Source organism: Schistocerca serialis, chromosome 7, assembly GCF_023864345.2.
Source record: "Schistocerca serialis cubense isolate TAMUIC-IGC-003099 chromosome 7, iqSchSeri2.2, whole genome shotgun sequence".
Taxonomy (NCBI): domain Eukaryota; kingdom Metazoa; phylum Arthropoda; class Insecta; order Orthoptera; family Acrididae; genus Schistocerca; species Schistocerca serialis.
This window is the reverse complement of record NC_064644.1, coordinates 547,025,726-547,047,915: the sequence shown is the minus strand read 5'-3', so window position 1 is coordinate 547,047,915 and position 22,190 is coordinate 547,025,726. Positions and strand designations below refer to the sequence as shown.

Sequence of the window (22,190 nt, the reverse complement as noted above, 5' to 3'; positions counted from 1 at the left end):
CGTTCCTTAATTACTTCTTGTGTATTCTTGGCGATGAGAACAGCTGTCTCTTTGGAAAAAGCATGACAGGCGTCTGCTTGTTTTGTGCCATACGCATTTCGCTTCTTCAATCAGGGAGTATCTTCAAGGGCCAGTAATATATCAACAATTAAAAGAAAACAGCCCTCGGTCACTAATTTTTAACGAATTAACCGGGTTTCAACACTGCTAGGAGTGTCTTCCTCAGAATTTAAACCAGTCTTTCACGATAATTCCGTACTTATAATTTGTGTCATACGTTTTTAGTCATAATTCTGTGACCATGTTATAGACCATCCTTTGGTTTAAATTCTGAGGAAGACACTCCTAGCAGTGTTGAGACCCGGTTAATTCGTTAAAAATTAGTGACCGAGGGCTGTTTTCTTTTAATTGTAACTATTAACGGTCTACGAACGTGCAGCCATGTACAAAATTTTCCAGTAATATATGTTTGTTTTGCACTGAGGTGACAAGGTTATGCGGCAGCGACAAGAGCATATACAGATGGCGGTAGTATAGCGTACGCTAGGCGTAAAAGGACGGTGTTTTGGCGGAGTTGCCATTTGTACTCAGGTAATTTATACGAAAATGTTTCCGAAGTAATTATGGCCTCACAATTGGAATTAACGGACTTTGAACGAGGAATGGTAGCTGAAGCTAGACGCATGGGATATTGTTAGATAATTATGTATTCCGAGTTCTAGTCTCAAGAGCGCGCCGACGATACCACATTTCAGGAATTAGCTCTCACCAGGGAGAACGCAGTGGCCGACGACCTTAAGTTGGCCGAGAATAACGGTCAGTGCTAACAGGCAAGCAATACTGCGTGAAATAACCGTAGAAATCAATGGAGGACGTACGGCGAACGTATCCGTTGGGACAGTGTGGCGAAATTTGCCGTTAATGGACTGTGGCAACAGACGACCGACGCGAGTGCCTTTGCTAACAGCACGACATCGCCTGGCAGCGATGCTCCTGGCTTCGTGACCGTATCAGTTGGTCCCTTGAGTACTGGAAAACCATTGCCTGGCAAGATGAGTCCCGATTCCAGATGGTGAGAGCTGATGGTAGGGTTCGAGTGTGGCGTAGACCTCACGAAGTCATGGATCCAAACTGTCAACAAGGCACTGTGAAAGCCGGTGGTGGCTCCATAATGGTGTGGTCAGTGTTTACATGGAATGGACTGAGTCCTCTGGTTCAACTGAACCGATCATTGACTGAAAATGATGTGTTTGATTACGTGGAGACAATTTGCAGCCATTCATGGACTTCATGTTCCCAAGCTACGATGGAATTTTTGTAGATGACAATGCCCCATGTCATCGGGCCTCAAGTTGTCTAAATTTGTTTCAAGAACTTTTTGAACAATTCGAGCGAAGGATTTGCCCACCCAGATCGTCCGGCATGAATCGCACCGAACATTTATGGGGCATAATCGAGAAGTTAGTCCATGGACAAAATCCTGCACCTGTAACACTTTCGTAGTTATGGACGGGTATAAAGGCAGCACGGATCAATATTTCTGCAGGGGACTTTCGACGATTTGTCGAGTCGAAACCATGTTCAGTTGCTGGACTACGCCTGGAAAAAGGAGGTCCGACGCGTTATTAAAAGGTATTACATTGTTGTTGTCACCTCATTGTATGTATGTAGTAATTACGTTGTATAATGATTATGCTTTTTGTTATTTAGTGTTAACAAAGTAGTAACTTTCTGAAGCAGATGTTCCATAAACTTAAATTACTATTTGGTGATATTGTTGTTCAGTATGTGTTGTCCTGGTGTTGTACCTAGTTGGCCCCGTTCATCAGGATGTCCGATTTTTGGTGATTTCTAATATGTTTCAATCGAACACTTCACTATAACTGTGTGGTTCCTGTATTGTGTAAAGTGTTCACAAGAATGACTGTCTGCTCTTCGTTCGTCTTTTGGTTGTGTTATAATGTTTGTAAGTAGTTTCATATTCGTTTGTTTGTGATATGTGTGCCTGTTTTATTGTGTGTGGTGATGCCAGCGCTGGGAAAGAGGGCAATTGGTAGTCGAAGCAATCGCAAGTACTAATCTGCTTACGTTCTGCGTCTCCGTTTGTTATTATTATAGTGACCAAGATGATCAGTGCATTGTTACTCGTATTATATGGTTATTTATTACTTTCTTATTCATTCCAAAGGCTCTTTGTACGTGAAAATTTCCTGTTATGTAAGAAATTCTGTGTTGTAACTACTCATTGGAATGATTTTCACATCCTGTTCCGTACTACACGGTTTACTCACGATACAATGACTGCTTTCCCTCTTACAGCTTCACGTGTGTTCTTTGTATCTATTTTTGAATTTTCTGCTTGTCATCTCCAGATACTAACTTATCTCTATGAGCTTTTTGGCAGGAAAGATTATTCATTGTTACCGGACTAACATCATATAAGCATATCTGTCTACACTATGTAGACGGTATTGTTCCCATTTCTAAATAATAATCGGTACGTATTACATGCCTTACTAGAAATGCTGGCTCAAAATGTGAGGAAAGTTTTAGGCACTAAAGAAACTTTAAGAAATTATTTCAGCCGATATTCATGAAATAATCACTTGTGTGATGGACGCAGCTGTTCCTGCGTTGTCATCGACTTTGCTGTAAGTGATGGTACACAGTAAATCTGCAACACAATAGCCCAAAAGTAAGTAACATGTGTAACTGAGCAACGGAATTACAATGTTTTCACATCAGTACAGATGCGAGCGCGATAAATGCAACTTAGACTAGTCAGTGATGGAGGCGGAATTTTATGATACACACGTACTACCAAAATCTGCGCCTTAGAGGAAGTTTATCGTATCTTCTTGATTTCACAATTCTAAAGATATCAAAATTTTATTTAAAATTCGGAACAGAGAGATATCTCCTGTCGTTTTCCATTTATTCAGACTTACATGCGAAGGACGGTAAGGCGCGACGCGCCCAGTCATATTCTTGCGCATCGTAAATCATGTGCTGATAAGAACCCTCATAACTCATAAGCGATTCACTATATGACAACGAGGCTTTTTGCAAATCACAGCAAGAAATGAGACCCATATTTTGTTCCATAAATACGCGATTTTTTTTTATTCACCTAGGTATGGACTGACCTCATCCACTGCAGTGAGAGGTCGGCGGCTCAGAGCGTACACCATGTGATCAAAAGTATCCGGACACCCCCAAAGACATATGTTTTTCATATTTGGTGCATTGTCCTGCCACCTACTGCCAGGTACTCCATATCAGCGACCTCAGTAGTCATTAGACATCGTGAGAGAGCAGAATGGGGCGCTCCACGAAACTCACGGACTTAGAACGTGGTCAGGTGAATGGGTGTCACTTGTGTCTTACTTCTGTACACGAGATTTCCACACTCCTAAACCTCCCGAGGTCTACTGTTAACGATGTGATAGTGAAGTGGAAACTTGAAGGGACACGTAAAGCAAAAAAGCGTACAGGACTGAAAGAGACCACCGACATTTGAACAGGGTCGTAATGTATAATAGGCAGACATCTACCCAGAAGATCACACAGGAATCCCAAACTGCATCAGGATCCACTGCAAATATTATGACAGTTAGGCGGGAGGTGAGAAAACTTAGATTTCAAGGTAGAGCGGCTGCTCATAAGCCACACATCACGACGGTAAGTGCCAAACGACGCCTCGCTTAGTGCAAGGAGCGTAAACATTAGACGATTGAACAGTGGTAAAATGTTGTGTGGGGTGACGAATCACGGTACACAATGTGGCGATCCGATGGCAGGGTGTGGGTATTGTTTTTAGTGCCAACAGTACAATTCGGAGGCGATGGTCACGTGTCCCCACGTGCAATCAGAGCTGTGTCCGTCAGAGGATGGAACACCGACAGTGGTGTAACGATGTCTTAAGTAGGATACTGGGAAAGAGTGCAGTCAGTGCAAAAGGGAGATTGCCTATGAAACATGTTTGTGGACCATTCTACAATAGTACTTACGTCGGTGGCACCTATTCCAAATAGGACTTCCAGGCGATATTTAACGTGTACTGTTGTTCGAGTCAGGAATGATGGCAGCTGAGTTTAGGCTGGTTCAGCGCATCTAGTCAACTTCCTGCGACAACCAATGAGCGTACAGTGCTGTTTTGGGCACCCTGCTGTGAATATCGTAGCCAGTGCAAGCAATAAATGTGATCGTAGCGAGTTATTTAGTAAATTGTTGTTCAGTTTGTTGTGAGCTGTCATCGCTAATTGTCGTCGTAAGCAACAACATCTACTGTAAGTAAACGAAAGACTTGGAGAATACAAGCTTCCTTTCAGCGCGTAGAACGGGTATAGGCATACCGTAAGTGTCGCCGTGAATATATATATATATATATATATATATATATATATATATATATATATATATATTATTGTTTACAGCTAATGTCTGCGTTGGAGTTTTTTTATGCCAACTGGGACCATATCCGAAATTACCCGGACGACCTGCGCCTGGCATTCCTAGTTCCCAACAATCAACAGAGGATTGATAAATTAGCTATTACGTTTTATGGCAACAAAATAAATTATTCTGCAGCTGTTATTGTGTTAGAACAACTATGGTATTGTAAGCCAAACCTGGATGATTTAATTCGTCAGTTTAGGGACGCATACAGAGAATTTGTTTTTATGCCCAACCGTATAAGGTGTGCTAATAGGTACTTTGATTTTAGACAGGGTCGTTATAGGCCTTTGTGGTATAATTATTAGAGCCTCAATAAGATATCCTCACAAGTCATACCTCATATATACCTCATATATATATATATATATATATATATATATATATATATATATATAAGAAGGGCAGCGCGAATGGTAACAGATATGTGTGTGTGTGTGTGTGTGTGTGTGTGTGTGTGTGTGTGTGACTAAGGACAAATGTTACGGAAATGCTGAAACACTAAACTTCCATATAACTGAAGGTTGACATCAGCTAGCCATTGAAAATTTGTAAACTTTCAAGAACCAATAAACCAGCGAATCTAAGAACATAGTGACGTCACCTGCACGTCGTATCCATAAAGGTCGGGAAGGCAAGATTAGGCGAGCCGCTGGGGTCACTGAGGCATTTGATCGTTCCTACTTGGCAAGCTGCATAAGCAAACCTAGTATGTACGACAATGGGAGGTACCCCAATGCTATATACGCTGATCAGCCATAACATTACGACCACCTACCTAATAGCCGGTATGTCAACCTTCGGCTCGAATAACAGTGCCCACGCACCCTGGCATGGCAGCAATGAGGCCTTGGTGGTCGCTGGAAGGAGTTGGAACCACTTCTGCACAAACAAGTCGTCCGATTCCCGTAAATTCCATAGAGGGGGACGACGCCACGTTAAATCACATCTAAGATGTGTTCGAACGGGTTCAGATCTGGAGAGCTGGAGGGCAAGCACATCAACTGGAACTCTCCACCGTTTTCCTTGAACCTCTCCATCACACTTCTGGCCTTGCGATATGGCGCATTATCTTGTAGAAAAATGCCATTGCTGTCGGGAAACATGATCGTCATGAAGGTTTGTCCGTGATCTGCAACCAGTGTACGATACTCCTTGGCCGTCATGGTGCCACTGGACCCATCGATGCCCACGTGAATGTCTCCCAGAGCACAGGTGTCTAGGAGTTGTTCCCTGGAAGACGACGGATTCGCGCCCTCCTATCGGCATGATGGAGAAGCTATCTGGATTCAGCAGACCATTGTGCCAACGTCCATTGCCGATGGTCACGTGCTCATTTCAGTAGTCGAGGCCGATATCGAAGTGTTAACGTTGGTACATGCATCTGTCTCCCACTGCCGCGGCCCATTGTTTTGAGTGTTCGAAGCACTGTCTGTTCTGACTCACTTGCACTTTGCCCAACATTAAAGTCTGATTTTGGTTCCGCCACAGTTCACCGCCTGTCCAATTTTTACCAGTTTGCCCATGGCGTCCGACTTCCGTAATGAGAGGTGGCCGCTCAACAGCACGACGCCTGGAAGTAATTTCGCCACGTGCTGAAGACACCCACCACAGCTCTCCTCAAACACCCGAGCAATCGCTCAGTTTAAGAATTGCTCGTTCTGAGCCAACTGGCCGTCACAATCTGCTCTCGGTCAAACGCAGATAGATCGCACGCCTTCCCAATTCCACACGTGACCAACACACACACTGATACAACATGCACCGTGCGTGTGTCTGACTAGCAATCGTTCCTCGCCAGGTGACGGTGCTATCGCCTGAACGGGTTTATATCGACAGTAGGTCGGTTGTCATAGAGTTCTGGCTGATGAGTGTATTACACAGTTGTTTATATGATAAGGATGTCGACTAATGACGCAAAAAGTTAACAGAACTGCCCACGCAAGACTGATTGCAGGGACGCGACACGGTAAACAAAGTACACAAACGGAGCGAATAGATGGGAAATCATTCTAGCCTCAATACGGGCCGCAAATGGGGACATCCGTTGGTATAAGCCACTGTGGTTCCCGGCGTCTGGGGAACAGCATCTCGGAAACGACGACGCTGGTCACCTGTTATCGCGCCACTGTCTTGAGCATCTATGGGAAGAGGTTGAGGGGCGGTGAAACCACGCATAGATGACGAGGTGCTGGACGTGCACTAATTATCACAGTTGGCTCTGTAGAGCATGGTAGTCGGCGATCTGTGGCGCATCTCGCGACAGAGTACAATGCTGATGCAGCCCCAGGTGTTTCAGAGCAGCCTGCTCAGCGCACATTGTTGAACAAGGGGCTGCTGCAGACGATTATTACCTTTTCCACGTTGACCAAGCAGTGTTGACAATTGCAGTGGAGACGATATCATTAAGATCAGACCGTGGATCACTAGACACGTGTTGTTTCATAAGATGGAACGTAATTTCTATTATACAAAGACAATCGTCGCGCCATTTAGGAGCGCCACGGACCTTGGCCAGCAAATGCAGATTACTCTGTGAGGAATATTCATCTCGATTCCCGTATTACCGGTTGTACCAACCAAAGACACCGACAGATGTGTACACTATAAGTTTTAGCAAAAGCAGGTATCTGTCTCCAGATAAAAAGCGATCGTTAGAAATTAAAAATTTAGAGCAGCTGTAACGTCCCCTTGGAAAAATTATGCATGACTGTGCTTAAACTGACACATAATATTTTTTAGCGCAACGCAATCTCACTTTCAATAATCCCTACAAGAGAATGGCCCTGATTAAATTAACCTATACGTTTCACAAATCACTTACCTCACAAAAACCTTCGTTACTCGAACTACTGCAATACAGCCAGCGCCACTACTGCCAGCTAAATAAAAGATTCAAACTACTGAAGGCACTAACTACTGATATGCATAGTTAGCAAAAAAAAGATTTTGATAGAGAATAAACAATGTATTTACCTTAATAGTGTTCAAAATTCATAATATATATATATCAGTCCATGATATCCAATATTACAAATTTACTCCTTCTGATGGACACACGTCCAGATCGTTCGCTCTCAAAATTCCGCCATCTCTCTCCCCACATCCACCACTGCTGGCGGCTCACCTCCAACTGCGCAACGCTACGCGCTGTTAACAGCCAACTGCCCAACACTACAATAGCAAATTCGAACAATGCCACCTAGCCACAGACTGCACACAGCACAGCCAGTGATTTTCATACAGAGCGCTACGTGGCGGTGGCGTTACCAATGTAAGAACCTAAACAGCCTACTTACATAGCGCCCATGCTCCCCACAAAAATTTTACAAATTGTTTTGGGCATTGGCCAATACATATTTGCTAAAATTTTTTCATAATTACAATAACAAAGGTATCAAATGCACACACTTATTGATACACTGTTGGTCAAAAGTTAAAATTTTCTCACAGTCCATAAAGACAGTCCTGATCATTCATCACAGTAAAATTGCAGTGTTTTTCTCAGAGTCTGAGCAGTGCATTATGAACAGGTTCTTGATCGTGTTGAAAGATGCAGTCGCCTTCCCCAAATTGCTCTCCAACAGTGGGAAAGTAAGACGGTGCTATACATCAGTATAGACCTGTGCTGTGATAGTGCCACGCAAAACAACAAGGGGTGCAAGCCCCCTCCATGAAATACACGACCACACCATAACACAACCGCCTCCGAATTTTACTGTTGGCACTACACACGCTGGCAGATAACGTTCACTGGGTATTCGCCATAGCCACACCCTGCCATCGGACCGACACAGTGCGTACCGAGATACGTCACTCCACACAACGTCTTTCCACAGTTCAATCGTCCAATGTTTACACTCTTTACACCAAGCGAGGCGTCGTTTGGCATTTACCGGCGTGATGTGTGGCTTATGAGCAGCCGCCCGACCATGAAATCCAAGTTTTCTCACCACCCGCCTAACTGTCATAGTACTTGCACTGGATCCTGATGCAGTTTGGAATTCCTGTGATGGTCTGGAAAGATGTCTGCCTATTACTCATTACGACCCGGTCAAATGTCGTCGATCTGTTTCTGTCAACAGACGAGGTCGGACTGTACGCTTTTGTGCTGTAGCTGTCAGTTCACATTTCTACTTCACTATCACACCGAAAACAGTGGACCTAGGGATGTTTAGGAGTGTGGACATCTCGCTTACGATGTATGACACAAGTGACACCCAATCGTTCGAAGTCCGTGAGTTCCACGGAGCTTCCCATTCTGCTCTCTCACGGTGTCTAATGACTACTGAGGTCGCTGATATGGAGCATCTGGCTGTATGTGGCAGCAAAATGCGCCTAATAGGAGAAATGTATGTTTTTGGTGGTATCCGCATATTTTTAATGACATAGTGTATCACTTGTTGTTGAGCAAGTCCAAGTCCTATCGATGCGCTTTTGTTGAACTATCCCAGGTAGATTAATGTAAAACTAGATACTACAAGAACACTGTGATCACTAAACTGCGGCAAATATCCGGCAGTTTCATGTACGGTAACTTAAAATTCCTTGCGCTTTTCGATCTTAATAAACTATAATCCGTAGGCGGATATTGTCGCTATGTTCCAGTTGTGCAATCATATATGTCTTGTTGTAGGTTCCTTTTTAATGATTGTAATGAACATTTACAAATACGACATACGTAAGCCAGTGTGTGGAAAAACTACAGCTTTAATTTCTTCTTTTTTATGTTAATTCAAATGGTATTTATAATCAGTAATGATCCTTAGAAATTTGTTAACGTTCGTAAAAGCGGAGATTCTTTATCATCTTTTTGACGTCAGCAAACCAAGAGTAAAGGTCTTTGTATTTGTTGGCTGATTTAAAGACAAATGTTGCGCGCCATTTGTTGTTGTCTTCATGAGTATACACCAAATGTATATGTACCAAATATGTACGTTGTAAACAAATATGTATGCTGTAAATACTTTCCTCTCCATATATTGCACTCTAATAGTTATAGACGGAAGATGAAGCATGTCATCATGTCTCAATGGTATTTTAATGTATGTTGATATAGGTTAGTTTTAATGGCATTAATAATCTGTTATATGCTTGTGTATTAACGACCGTGTAAGTGGAAGTTATAATTTCAATTTCTAATTTTACTATGCTTTATAAAAATTATTTTAATGACAAAAGTAGGTTTCTAGAACGTCCAAAATAGGGGCGGATATTTGTCATAGTTTAGTGACATTAGTGTTTCTTGTAGTACATTGTTTAGCAATAGGCTTCATGAGATAGTTTCAGTGAAAGCGCATATCAATAGGGCTTTGACTTGGTCAACGGCAAGTGATATGTCTTGCTGTGTAGTCTTTAAAACGTACCTGCTCAGAAGATTACGTTAACTGAACACAACCAGCTTACTCCATATTATGTATGACAGTGATGCTGTACACAGCCCGATATTTGCGACGTGTGGCCCTCGGCTGTGTAAGTTACCACGTTGTAATCTGAATCTGTGAATTTCTCTTATTGTTTGTTGGTGCAACTGATTGTGTTTCCACTGTTATGAAGATGCTCGCATTGGTGGGATAAAAAATAAAGGGTGAAATAAAAAGTTACATGCGACTTGTCACTACTGTACACTTTCAATACGTAAACATTATTGAGGACTATCTACATTCTTACACTCATTCGGACGAGTGATGTAAGCCACTTTAAAAGAATAGCTTTATTAACAAAACGAAACTCAGTAACAATGTCCTTGGATGAATATCCACACAACTGCATACAACTGAAATATCTCTCCTGTGATGTGCCGAACACCACACTGGTGGTATGCAGTGTCATGAAGATCTCTGTATTACGGGCTCGGTGCTGCCCGGCGTGTGACGGCTGACGTGCCGCTGGTGAAGACCGGCACGAAATGGGCCGCGTCTGCCGCCGTGGGGTGCTGACAAGAAATTGCTGTTACTGCAACTTGTTGCGCTGGAACGGAAACTGCTGATGCGGCCGGACGGAACTGTTGATCCTGCCGACTCGAGGCGTGGGATGTAACTGAGTGCGCACGGTCCGGCGGTGCCTAAATAGTAGGCGCATATGGCAATCCGCAGGGTACGTGACACGGCGTAGCAAAATAGTGACCTACCGTCAGCGCTGGCCGCAGCGACAAATTCAAGTGTTTCAAATGGCTCTGAGCACTATGGGACTTGACATCTGAGGTCATCAGTCCCCTAGACTTAGAACTACTTAAACCTAACTAACCATGCCCTAAGCAGAACTCGAACCTGCGACCTGAAGCGCCTAGAACCGCTCAGCCACAGCGTCCGGCTCGCAGCGACAGGTAAGCTGCCTGTCAACGAGGTTGGCGGCACCTGTGGTGGCGACGTGTAACTCGTGGTTAACAGCCAAGGAAGATGTTTGTATGAGAGCCGTTTGCGTACCTCCTGGCAGGGCGGCATTCCGCAAGCCCTACCTGCTGTGCGGAGGAATCGACTACAAGGCTAGAATGATTTAAGGAGGCTAATTCTGAACTCACATTGATATATTGTCCACCAGATTCTGCAGATTTAATTCCTGCTGAACTCATCTGGGACGACATCGGGCAGTAGCTCCGACTCCCCAACCACGCACAAACCACATAGTTGTAATATGCGGGAATTGGGTGGTCAGTGAGAGAGCAGAAAGGCTAATTGAGTTCTGTAAAAATTTTAGCTAGTAACAGCAAATACTCTGATGAAGAATCGCAAGAGGAGAAGATATACTTGGAAAAGGCCGGGAGATACGGGAAGATTTCAGTTAGATTACGTCATGGTCAGAGAGAGAACCCGAAAACAGGTACTGGATTTAAGGCATACCCAGGAGCAGATACAGACTCAGATCATAACGTAGTAGTGATGAAGAGTTGGCTGAAGTTTAAGAGATTACAAACAATCCTGTTGGAGGAACATCCGCAACTGCGCGCTATACCAGAGGTTGAAAATGCCGCTTTAGTTCTAAAGTTCTTTTATTATCACACGACCTGTTTCGGGCTCTTATAAGCCCATCTTCAGGTGTCTTCACTTGGTACTGTGGCCCCCTAATGCCACGGTGGACGTGTACTAGGCGTGGTGTGCTACCTATCAGAGCAGAACAGCCGGTCGTGTGATAATAAAAGAACTTTACAACTGAAGCGGTATTTTCAACCTCTGGTTTAAGAGATTAGTCAGGAAGAATCAACATACAAAGGAGTGGGATAATGAACCACTAAGAAAAGACGAGGTACGCTTGAAATTCTCTAAGGCTGTAGATACAGCAATAAGTAGGGAGTACAGTTGAAGTGGAATGGACGACTCTAAAAAGGGTACTCAGAGAAGTTGGAAAGAAAAACGTAGGTACAAACAAGGTGACTGCGAAGAAACCATTGGTAACAGAAGAAATACTTCAAATGATCAATGAAAGAAGGAAGTACAGAAATGTTTCAGGAAATTCAGGAATACATAATTAAAAGTCGCTGAGCAATGAAATAAATAGGAAGTGCAGGAATGCAATGACGCAATGGCTGCACGAAAAAGTCAAGAAATCGAAAAAGAAATGATTGTAGGAAGGACTGACTCAACATGTAAGGAAATCAAAATAACCTTCGGTGAAATTAGAAGCAAGTGTGGTAACATTAAAACTGCAACGGGAATTCCGCTGCTAAATACAAAAGAGAGAGCGGATAGGTGGAAAGAATACATTGATGGCCTTTATGAGGGGGAAGATTTGTTGTATGTGATAAAAGACGAAACAGGATTTAGAAGAGATGGGGAATCTAGTGTTAGAATCAGAATTTAAGAGACCTTTGGAGGATTTCTGATCAAATAAGGCAGAATGGATTTATAACATTGCATCAGAATTTCTGAAATCATTGGGAGAAGTGGCAGCGAAAAGACTACTCACTTTTGTGTGTAGAATTTATGTGTCTGGCGACATACCGCCTGACTTTCAGAAAAATATCATCCACACAATTACGTAGGCTACAAGAGCTGACAAGTGCGAGAATTATCGCACAATCAGCTTTAGAAGTCATGCATGTAAGTTGTTGACAAAAATAATATACAGAAGAATGGAAAAGAAAATTGAGGATGTGTTACATGACCAGCAGTTTGACTGTAGGAAAGGTAAAGACAGCAGAGAGGCAATTCTGGCGTTGCAATTAATAATGGAAGCAAGACTAATGAAAAATCAAGACACATTCATAGGTCTTACCGACCTGGAAAAACCATTCGCCAATGTAAAATAGTCCCAGATGTTCGAAATTCTGAGAAAATTAGGGGAAATTTTTAGACAACATAGTTGTGTGGAGATAACAGCGATTAATTTACTTATAATCTATTATTCAAAATGACAGTCACAATCATGCACAGGCAGGGTGACGTCTCCAGCGAGCGACCAAATGGTGTAAATAGCCCTGACGGGTTGAAACCGGTTGGCGGCAAAATAAATAATGCGATTGTGACTGTCATTTTGCATAATTGAATTAGGGAAAAGGTGTAGGGAGAAAGGGTAATATACAATATTTACAAGAGTCGAGAGGGAATAAAAAGAGTGAACGACCAAGAATGAAGCGCTCGGATTAAAAAGGGTACAAGACAGGGATGCGGTCTTTTCGCCCCTACTGTTCAACCTGTACATCGAAGAAGCAATGATGGAGATAATATGAGGGTTCTGGAATGGAATTAAAGTTCACAGTGAAAGAGTATCAGTGATACGATTCGCTTGTGACGCTGTTATCCTGAGTGAAAGGGAAGAAGAATTACATGATATCCTGAATGTTTGAACAATCTGATGAGTATAGAGTATGGATTGAGAGTAAATCGAAGAAAGACGAAAGTAGTGAGGATCGGCAGAAATGAGAACAGTGAGAAACTTAATATCAGGATTGATGGTCACGAAGCAGATGAAGTTAAGGAACTCCCCTATCTAGGCAGCAAAATAACCAATAACGGACCGAGAATGGAGGACATAAAAAGCAACCTAGCATTGGAAAGAAGGGCGTACCTGTCGAAGAGAAGTCTACTGGTATCAAACATAGGCCTTAATTTGAGGAAAACATTTTTGATAATGTACGTTTGGAGCATAGCATTGTATGGTAGTGAAACATCGACTGTGGGAAAACAGGAACAAAAGAGAATTGAAGCATTTGAGATGTGTTCCATTAAGGTTCAGCTGTGCAGCCGCAAGAAGAAGATTTCTTGCGGCTGCACACCCCAAACATAATGGAACAGTCTTTGCGCCGCCAAAACCTGAAGATTCACATTAGAGATGTGGTGCTACAATGATTGCTGAAAATTAGTTGGAATGGTAAGGCAAGGTTCAAATGGTTCAAATGGCTCTGAGCACTATGGGACATAACATCTGAGGTCATCAGCCCCCTAGAACTTAAAACTACTTAAGCCTAACTATCCTAACGACATCACACACATCCATGCCCGAGGCAGGATACGAACCTGCGACCGTAGCAGTCGCGTGGTTACGGACTGAAGCGCCTAGAACCGCTCGGCCACAACGGCCGGCGATAAGGTAAGGAATGAGGAGATTCTTCGCAGAATCGTGGAGGAAATGAATATGTGGAAAACACTCCCAGGGAGATGGGATAGGATGGTAGGACATCTGCTAAGTCATCAGGGAGTGACTTCCATGGTAGTAGAGGGATCTGTAGAGGGCAAAAACTGTAGAGAAAGTGTGTGCAATACATCCGCCGGATAATAGAGGACATAGGTTGCAAGTGCTACTCTGAGATGAAGAGGCTGGCACAGGACAGAAATTCGTGGCGGGCTGCATAAAACCAGTCGGAAGAGATTTAGTGTCAGGTACGTCAGAAAAATAAACAAGTAGTTGCAGAATCCCTGCCACGCATAATCGCTGTAGTATTGTGTTCCAAATGTGGGCCAACAGGCTATTAAGCAAGCGCTCATTATGTACTGACTCATCAGCGCATAGGTGGATGATAGGAGCCTGAAATTGGTGACACTTAGGCCGTGTCGTGGCTTGTGTTACGTGGGTTTCAGGCCAGCTGGTGAAGGACGGTTGGAGAGCCCTCAAACTGCCTGACGGAGTGGGAGGCTCCCTGGGGCGGCGCACACCTCGCTTTACGGCGCAGCGCTGCGGTGGTGTGCGCTGCCCCCGCACCTTGTCCCAGCAGCCAGCCGGCCAGCCTTTACGATGTTTGACGCCGCCGGGCGCGAGCGAACCACCGCCACTCGATAAAGGCCGGGCCACGCCGCGGCGCGGCGCACTACTTAACACGCGCCTTTACGGCCGGCGCGGCGTGTCTGATGGGTGGCGCAGTAAACGCCACACGCGGTTCGCCGCCTGACTGATTCACTGCCGATGGAGCACTTGATGGTCGCAATTTATTTTTTTATGGCGAGGCTGCCGGGCGCGTGTACGCTGCGACACCTTTCGGCTCCACTGCACAGAAATCGAAGATCGTAATCACATGCGGTGCTACTTTGTCGCTACGAATTTCGAAATGCGTAGGACTGCGGTGACAGTGCTAAGCAGTGTTATTGCTCCGGAGGCAACTGATACATGTTCTAACACTTCTGGTTCCCGGAGCGATAACCTTTATTCCCACGTTTCACGTCTCGGTTGAGCAAAGATGCAGTATCTGATAGGTCCAACGAGATACACCGGCCCTGCAGCGAACTTGTGACGTCACACTGGCCCAATGAGATATGCAGGCCCTGATGCGAACGTGTGACGTCACACTGGTACATATTGTAACACTTCTGGTTCCCGGAGCGATAACCTTTATTCCCACGTTTCACCTCTCAGTTGAGCAAAGATGCAGTACCTGATAGGCTCAGACACAAATTCGACGGTGTGTAACATCGTTGGATGCGTTTCCGGACGCGACTCCTTCACGTTCTCAATTTGTTCCTCAAGACACCCTCTACAACTCATCGAAGTCTGTCGCAACATTCCTGAGACATCCTGTGTACTGCTAAATGGTTATCCCTCTTCGCAATTCATGGAGTAAGGTTCGGTTCTAGGTTACAAATCTAATGGTTCGAGAGGCAAAAAATTTTAATTTCAATGTTTCATTTAATTATGACCGAATTTAGTCATTTAAATTTTTGTCATAATCTCATCTTTAACATGTATAAATTCATACTGAAGGTTTAAGACAATAAGTATTAAAATATATGCACTAAAGAGCCAAAGAAACTGGTACATTTCCATAATATCGTGTAGGCACCCCACGAACACGCAGAAGTGCCGCAACTCAACGTGGCATGGAATCGACTAACGTCTAAAGTAACTCTGGAGGGAACTGGCACCGTGAACCCTACAGGGCTGTCCATAAATCCGTAAGAACAGCACTTTGCAAGGCATCCCAACTACCCTTAAAAAGGTTAATGTCTTTGGAATTTGGTGGCCAACAGAAGGGTCTAGTATTCCTGGAGCCACTCTGCAGCAATTCTGGACGTGTGGAGTGTCGCATTGTCCTGCTGGAATCGCCCAAGTCCGTCGGAACGCACAATGGACAAGAATGGATGCAGGTGATCAGACAGGATATCGTATCTAGACGTATCGGGGGTCCCATATCACTCAAAATACACCCGCGCCACACCATTACAGAGCGTCCACGAGCTTGAATAGTCTACTGGTGACAATCAGGGTCCATGGGGTTGTCTCCACACCCTTAGGCGTCCATCCACTGGGCGCAATTTGAATCGAGACACTTTCTACCAGGCAGCATGTTTCTAGTCGTCAACAGTCCGATGTCAGTGTTCACGGAGGCAGTCGACAAATTAAGTTTTGTGTCGTGCAGTCATCAAGGGTACACGAATGGGCCTTCGGCTCCGAAAGCGCATGTCGATGATGTTTCGTTGAATGATTCGCACGCTGACGCTTGCTGATGGCCCAGCACTGAAATCTGCAGCAATTTGCGGAAGGGTTGCACTTCTGTCACGTTGAACGATTCTTCTCAGTCGTCGTTCTTCCAGGATCTTTTCCCGGCCACAGCAGTGTCGGAGATTTGATGTTTTACCGGGTTGCTAATATTCACGGTACACTCGTTAATGGTCACACGGGAGATTCCCCACTTCATCGCTACCTCGGAGATGCTGTGTCCCATCGCTCGTGCGCCGTCTGTAACACAACGTTCAAACTCACTTAAATCTTGATAACCTGCCATTGTAACAACAGCAACCGATCTAACAACTGCACAGACACTTGTATTATATAAGGGTTGCCGACTGCAGCGCAATATTCTACTTGTTTACATTCTCTGTAAATGAATATGCATGCCTATACCAGTTTCTTTGGCGCTTCAGTGTATACATATTGAGGCAGCGTAAATCATGGCTCCCAAATTACCCGTTATGTATTCATCCAGTGTTGGTTAATGATAACACTTAGCGATTTCCAACAAGTTTTAAACACAATTTCAATCCTTTTTCTAAGCCTTATCTCGCTTACAGGTTTAACGTAAAGACATTCAACACATTAACCCATTTGTAAAGTTATCAGACGTTTTAATTTGTTGTATATATGTTGGTTAAATTCTTTAAAGGACTTGGGGTACACTAGGTGTTACTGAAGAAAAATTGTTGTTTACAATAATAGGGGACAAACACACATTCACTTTAATCCCATTTCTTGGAGAGAAACAGAGCAAGTCATATCCCTTCATGTGACATTGACTTCACTCTGAATGATCGCTTCGTGTTGCGATTCGTGCTAAAGACTTCAGCTGCAAGAAATGCGCCAGTTTAGTTGGGAATTATTCACATTATCGAATGCATTTTATTGCACGTCCAAAATCGAAACTCTGCAACTAGTACAAAGTACAACTGAGCTTAGAATGTGTAATTTGATTTGAAACAATAGCCACTCTTTTAATGTGTTTTAACAATGTGTGATGGTTACCCTTGTGAATAATATGAATGATTAGCACTGTAACTCTTGTAGACACGTGTGTTTTTTCTGAACAGTTTCTGTGATCATTTTTCTATTTTATCTGATTCAATGTGTAGAGTGAAAAGTAGAGGTTATCCCAAGAAACGTCTGGATTTATAATTTCAGTAAATGTGAGCTTTTGTTAATTTATTGGTAATTCCATTATTGCCTCGCAGCAAGTGCACCAGAGTGAGAGTTGCCCGGTTGGTGAACACTTTTAGAAACTCAGTGTTTTACTTTTGATGCGATAAGGCACAAACAGACTCCTTTCACTTCCCACTACTTTAGTATGACGGGAAACGCTTAAGAACCATCTGTGGTAACACAGGGAAGGGAATAACAAACGCCCTCGCTCTGAGGTCTGACGTCATATTCAGTGAGTGCAACACTGCAATTAAAAACACGTGATTACCGAGGATCACTGTGACATTTATAGTGAGGATCAGACAAGGCATTACACCCGCGTTGTAGCTGCAACCGTCTACTGTACCGCTATTCATAAGGGAAAAAGAAAATTAAAAGGTATGACAGTACTGTGCTGATGGCTATTGAGATTACGCCAAAGTGTCAGATTGACACAGTATGTTATTCTTAATGGAGCGCAATCTCTAGACACAAAAATAATTCTCGACGTATCGCACGAGTTGGTTATAGGATCAATACTGCTCACAATACACCGGGTGTTTGTTTTAATTTGAGACAACTAAATAGCCCGATAACGACGCATCTAACGGGAAAAAATGTCCTAAGTGAAAAGTTAGTACTAGTAAAGAGCTAGTCTCTCTGTGGTACTACTGTCCACCTCCTAAGCACCGGTCTCGTGTGGCCTGGGTCAGCTTCGTGTTTTCGATCGATAACCATTCCCTCTGTATTTTTATTGCATATTCGGATTCTCCGTCAAAAATACGTACGGTTTACTCAAACCATTCTTTTCCATTCGTGGTAGATGCCGCTTTAATCAAACGTGCCTCTTGTTGTAATTAAGAAACGACGCATTCAATGCTGCATTTCATTTACGATGTAAATGTAAACTTTTGTGTCCAAACGCCTGATATTTATGTTTGAAATTTTCTTTGTAACTGTTAATTACGTTGTACAGTGCAGTGTGGTTAGTTGTTTCACTGTCTCCTTAGAAATTACTTTTAGCATGATCCAGAACAGCTGAAACGCCCCCTTAAAAAAATTATACATGACTGTGCTTAAACTGACACACAATATTTTTTTAGCGCAACGCAATCTGACTTTCAGTAATCCCTACTAAAAAATGGCCCTGACTAACATTAACCTATACCTTTCACAAATCACTTACCTCACAAATCTTCGTTACTCAAGCTACAGCAATACAGCGAGAGCCACTACTGCCAGCTAAATAAAAGATTCAAACTACTGAAGGCACTAACTACTGATGTGCATAGTTAGCAAATGAAAGATTTTGATAGAGAACAAACAATGTATTTACCTTAATAGTCATAATATATATAGCAGTTCATGACATCCATTCTTAAAAATTTCAAAACTCCGCCATCTCTCTCCCCACATCCACCACTGCTGGCGGCTCACCTCCAACTGCGCAACGCTACGCGCTGTTAACATCCAGCTGCCCAACGCTACAATGGCGAGTATTACAACAATGCAAAGCAGCCACAGACTGCACACAGCACAGCCAGTGATTTTCATTCAGAGCGCTACGTGGCGTTACCAATATAAAAAACCTAAACAGTCTACTTACACAGCCCCCATGCTCCCCACAAAAAATTTTACAAATTGTTTTGGGCAGTGGCCAATACAGATTTGAAAAAATTTTTCATAATTACAATAATAAATAAATCAAATGCACACACTTATTGATACAATGTTGGTCAAAAGCTAAAATTTTCTCACAGTCCATAAAGACAGTCCTGGTCATTCATCACAGTAAAATTGCAGTGTTTTTTTTTCTCAAAGTCTGAGCAGTAAAAGAAAATGCACACGGAAGTAGTGGATTTCCATGCAGTCTTGAAGAAGTAGTGTTGTCCTTCCAACGGAAAGATAGTGCTGACTCTTGACATGCTGACAGGTAACGGACCACAACAGAGCAAACCCACTGCAGAGTCAGTCGAAGTTTTGAAGAATATTGGTAGGTAGGTCATCACAGAGTAGACCCACTGTAGTCCTGGTAGAGATTACGGTATTGGTGGGCCATCAAAGATGCAGATCCACTATAGTCCTTGTAGAGATAATGGTATTGGTGGGCCATCAAAGATGCAGACCCACTGTAGTCCTTGTACAGATGGCCAGCAGCCATCTGTTGCAACTGTGCAGGTGCACAATCACCATCTAAGAGTCTTGCAGACAATATATCAAGTCCATAAACCACCACTTGTGCGCTCACAAAGTTTTTGGAATTGTCCTTAGAACCAGCAATGCTGTTATCCAGTCTCTTGCTGAATTATCATCACACGTGCGAACACTAACAGTCCCAACTTCTCACATATTGTGCATTACTATGACCAACAGAAATGTGTGCAGAGAAATGAATGCTTACAAGTTACTTAATTTGATGAACTGGTGTCAATTACAATATTATAACATGAGAATACAATAACAAAAGTACAAAATACATCATTAAACAACATAACAATACAGGTAACATTTGCAGTAATACAGGCTTTACAAAAGAATAGAAATATACATATACATCAGTGTTACAGGAATTATGACATAAGTACATACATAAAAGATCAGAATAACTTTCGAAACATCAACTTCACACATGAGCATTAAAACAAAACAGAATAAATAATGTCTAAGCATCTTTACAAAGAAAATAACATATTATTAGAAAAATTCCACAACATAACTCATATCAGCTAAACACATAAAGACAGGAAAAACACAAATATACAAGAGTACACAAACACATGGCAGAATAATACAAAAGGAAAGATAGGGTTCGTTTTCAGTGTAACATTTGGTACTGCAGTCCAACCCAAAACTTCATTCATAGATCTTTTCTCTTATTTCAACATTTGTTTCCACCAAAAAAATTCCATCCAAGCATGCTTTCTGTATTTATATGTTCACATCGAGAATAGATTTAAGTGTCAGGAAGTTATTTCTGAAAGTATTCGTATGGAGTGTAGCCATGTATGGAAGTGAAACATGGACGGTAAATAGTTTGGACAAGAAGAGAATAGAAGCTTTTGAAATGTGGTGCTACAGAAGAATGCTGAAGATTAGATGGGTAGATCACATAACTAATGAGGAAGTATTGAATAGGATTGGGGAGAAGAGAAGTTTGTGGCACAACTTGACCAGAAGAAGGGATCGGTTGGTAGGATATGTTCTGAGGCATCAAGGGATCACCAATTTAGTATTGGAGGGCAGCGTGGAGGGTAAAAATCATAGGGGGAGACCAAGAGATGAATACACTAAGCAGATTCAGAAGGATGTAGGTTGCAGTAGGTACTGGGAGATGAAGAAGCTTGCACAGGATAGAGTAGCATGGAGAGCTGCATCAAACCAGTCTCAGGACTGAAGACCACAACAACAACAACATTTTCACATATTTCTTACCTCATTATTTATTTTCCATTATCTTACCTCATCATTTATTTCCAAGAAAATCCTACCTAAACCTGTTGTCCTTAAACCCTACTTTTTTTTCGTATCCTCTTTCAAAATACTTTTTGGCCAAACCATTTTTTATAGCTTCTCAATGCATTTCTTCCAATTCATCACAACTTGTTCTCTTATATAGCCTACCCCATCTTAAGCTAACTTAAACCTACTGAGCTCAGATGCTAAACTAAGGGACGAGGCAATGCAGCTGCACAAAACATTTAACACAAACAGCAATGACAAACAATTCAAATTGGCAAAGCAAGCAGCAATGTTACAACTAATATAAGGCAATGAGCAGCAAACAAGAAAAATAAATCAGTAGTAAAACTGGCTTAACAGAGTGATACAAAGTGACATTCAGTAGCACTATGCATGGCAAACAGCAGCAGCAAATGCTATAACTAATACCTAAGCATGGCACAGCTCAAGCACCAAAAATATTACAGTAAAAGTGGCCATGTTTAATACCTGTGTCACATCTTAACTCTAGAGTGATACATCACAAAAACTTACTCTGCAAGAAAATTACCAAGTCATTAAAAAATTATTTATGCAATTCCTCTGAAGGGAAATGTCTATTTGTGCTCTCTTTTCTAATAAAGTACATCATAAACGTATTCTTTACTGGGTCTGTAGACAGAAAATAGTGATATTAGTACATCTATTAAATTTTATAATAACCAATGCTGCAGTGCAGCTAGAAACTAGATATTAAGGGGCTCCTGAAACGCTCAAAATCATAAAAAGTTCAATTTTTACTTTTTTGCGTTTTCTGAATCTGCAGACTATTACCTTTTAATAGATATATAATTTATTCAATTCTGAAGACTACAACTATTTTTAAATTTTTTTTAAAATGTGTTCTACATGGGCGTGACCCACTGTGGCGCTGTTAAACTGCTGTCAAATGGTGTTATTATTAACGTCCGTGTTCATCAGGTACATTTTAGTGATGTGAAATAAAGTATATGTTGTGGCTAACCTGTGATGGTTCAGTATATATCGCTGGTGTGATTGTCGATTGTTTCATGTTTATTTACTCTGTCGTTATCTCGAAGATATTCGTAATTAATTCTGTTTCTTGAGTCTCTGTTTTGTTGAAGTATAATAATGAGTAAAAGTAAAGTTATTAGAAATCTTCTGAAGGCTTTTAAGAAAAGGAGAAATGTTGGAAAGACAAAGGTATGTGTTATTACTGTAAACAATAAAGTCGATAACCA

General features: G+C 42.4%; 1 protein-coding gene across 1 annotated transcript in view; it reads left to right on the top strand.

Moving 5' to 3' along the window:
* LOC126413238 (semaphorin-2A-like) overlaps nucleotides 1-22,190 on the top strand; it is a 1,385,371-nt gene that overhangs the window by 1,338,477 nt on the left and 24,704 nt on the right. The gene's annotated exons all lie outside the window — the stretch shown is intronic.